The sequence below is a fragment of the Sinocyclocheilus grahami genome, unplaced genomic scaffold (genome assembly GCF_001515645.1).
Source record: "Sinocyclocheilus grahami isolate Dianchi unplaced genomic scaffold, SAMN03320097.WGS_v1.1 scaffold117.1, whole genome shotgun sequence".
Classification (NCBI taxonomy): Eukaryota; Metazoa; Chordata; class Actinopteri; order Cypriniformes; family Cyprinidae; genus Sinocyclocheilus; species Sinocyclocheilus grahami.
The window spans coordinates 1,313,106-1,315,846 of record NW_015505296.1 but is presented as its reverse complement, the minus strand read 5'-3'; the positions used below and the strand labels follow the sequence as shown (position 1 = coordinate 1,315,846).

At 36.5% G+C, this 2,741-nt stretch overlaps 1 pseudogene; it reads left to right on the top strand.

The window, feature by feature from the left end:
- Window positions 1-2,741, top strand: part of LOC107589537 (molybdenum cofactor sulfurase-like) — a 15,149-nt pseudogene that overhangs the window by 3,286 nt on the left and 9,122 nt on the right.

The following is a 2,741-nucleotide window of genomic DNA, read 5'->3' as shown; positions in this document are numbered from 1 at the left end:
ACACACACACACACACACACACAGTTAGTTGCTTTGACAACTAACTGAAATAAGTTGAAGTACTAAAATTACTAAAACTAAAATGAAAGTAAATTAAAGCTAAATAGAAATATTAAATTAATGAATAATATGAATTTATAAAATATTAATATAAAAATAAAATATATAGAAAACTAAAAATGACAAGCAAAACTGCTAAAAATTGAAACTATAATTGAAATGAAAACTAAAAATATAAAAATAAAAGCTTATTCAAAATATGAATAAATGCTGTAATAGTACATAAATAATACTAAAATAACACTGCAAGAAGAAAGCAAAACATAAACGGGGGAAGGAACAAAAAGATTTGAAACATAAAAGAAAACTAGCCTGAATTGAGGCTTTAGCTTTAGTAATATTTTAAGTAGTATTATAAGTAGTTTAATAATGTTTTGTTCAATATCTGATTTGATAAGATTTGTTATGATATATAGATATAGAGCCAAGATTAGATAAGTTAAGATAAGGTAGCTCTTTGTTTTGAACCCCTGCAGGATACTGGAACATTTTAATACATGTCCTGAAGAGTACTCAGTGATTTTCACATCAGGATGTACCGCAGCACTGACATTAGTGGCTGACACTTTCCCCTGGAAGGCCGCGTCAAATGATGGGCCAGGAAGTCAGTTCTGCTACCTCACTGACAACCACACCTCTGTGGTGGGCATTCGCGGTGTGACCGCACTCCTGGGAGTTGGCACAGTTTCTGTTCTGCCTCACGAAGTGGAAACAAGAGCGAGAAAACCCCCGACACAGACAAATGGAGAGGAGGAGTGCTCTGCACCTCATCTTTTCTGTTATCCTGCCCAGAGTAACTTCTCAGGCAGAAAGTATCCTCTGAGCTATGTGAAGGGAATTCAGTCTCAGCAGCTCTATCCAGCATGTGAGCACCGCGGTCGATGGTTTGTTCTCCTCGACGCTGCCTGTTTTGTAAGCTGCTCACCTCTGGATCTAAGCCAATATCCCGCTGATTTTGTGCCAATATCTTTCTACAAAATGTTCGGCTTCCCGACTGGACTCGGAGCCTTGCTGGTGAGGAATGAGGGTGCTGAGGTCTTGAGAAAAACCTACTTTGGAGGAGGGACAGCAGCGGCTTATCTTGTGGCAGAGAACTATTTTGTACCAAAGCCAAATGTAGTCAGCAGGTATGACATTACAGGAAGAATTTGACCTTTAATTGTTGGCAAGCAGGCAGCCTGTCATAATTTGTTTAACGTGTAATTACTTTATCAGGTTTGAGGATGGCACAATCTCCTTCCTTGACATCATTTCTCTCCATCATGGTTTTGAAACACTTCAGAAACTTACAGGTTCAGAAGTGTTTGGTTTACGTCTTGAACATGATTATGATTCACATTGTTATGACTTGCATTAAAAGTGGATGATTTTGATTTTCAGGCGGTATGCTGAACATTCAGCTTCACACATTTGGTCTAGCTCGCTACACCTACATTGTCCTCTCGTGCCTGCGCCATAGCAATGGAAAACCTGTGGCTCAGATCCACTGTGATAATGACTTTCAGAATATTGCTGAACAGGGTGCAATCCTCAACTTTAGCCTAATGGACGGCCATGGACGAACAGTAGGATATTCTCAGGTCAGTCAGGAACTGCCATGTTGTCCTCAAATTCATTTTACAGTTTTTCTCAGTCGCTTTGGTGCATTTCTCAAGTCAGAAATGAAATTCTCAAAACTACTTGTATATCTTCCACATCATCTAGTCATTTGTACACATCATAAAAGCAGTTTCTCATTCTTTTGAACAAGCTGTGATTGCTTTGGTACATTCATGCAATTGATTATGTACATTTATCTGCGGTTTCCTATATTATCAGTTGCTAATGTCATGTTGCTCAAAATGTATTATATAGTTTTCTGTGCAATAGTCTTACCCCTCAAAACATCTAGTCTTAAGTTCATTGTATAAGCCATTAAATGCAAAATGGTTCATCTAGTTGTCATAAACTGTCAAGCACATTTTTAACACATTATTATTAGACTTTTTGTAAATTTGGCATGAATTGTGCAAGTGAATCTTGACTTTCACTAATGAAGAGAATGTAGATCAACCAATGATAAACCATTTCTCTGAAATAGCTCAAAGGTTAATCTCATGAATCTTCAGCTGGAAAGCATATACTGTATAGACAGGACAACACAAGAGTTACACATTTTGACAATGAGCTTTCCAGTTTTTTTATTTTCATCATTGTGCCCATATTTCTTTTTCCTTTTCTATATTACAATGACATTGTAATGTGTGTTTTGTTTTTTTGGTCAGACCACTAGTAAAGTGTAACTGGGAATTCTATCCAGTCTCTTTCAATCAATATCCCACATACAGTAATGTGTAAATTTGTACTTTTGAAATTGATATATGGCATACTGTTCAATACAGTAACTGGCATCCAAAATGTTGCCATAGTTTACATCAGGTAATACTAACACTGTTATATTGACAACATGACTAAGCATTTTGACTCTTGTTTGTGAACAATGACACAAGGACTTTTCATTCTGATGGCACTGATATGTTAATTGACATAAATACTTACTTTTGAGAGATGGACTAAAGATTTTGAGTAAGTTACAGGCTTTTGCAGGTAATCCATTGTGTGGTGCTGTTTGTACGGATTGTTTTGAGAAATGCACATAGTTTTTTGCAAATATTAAGGATGATTTGAGAAATGCACCAAAG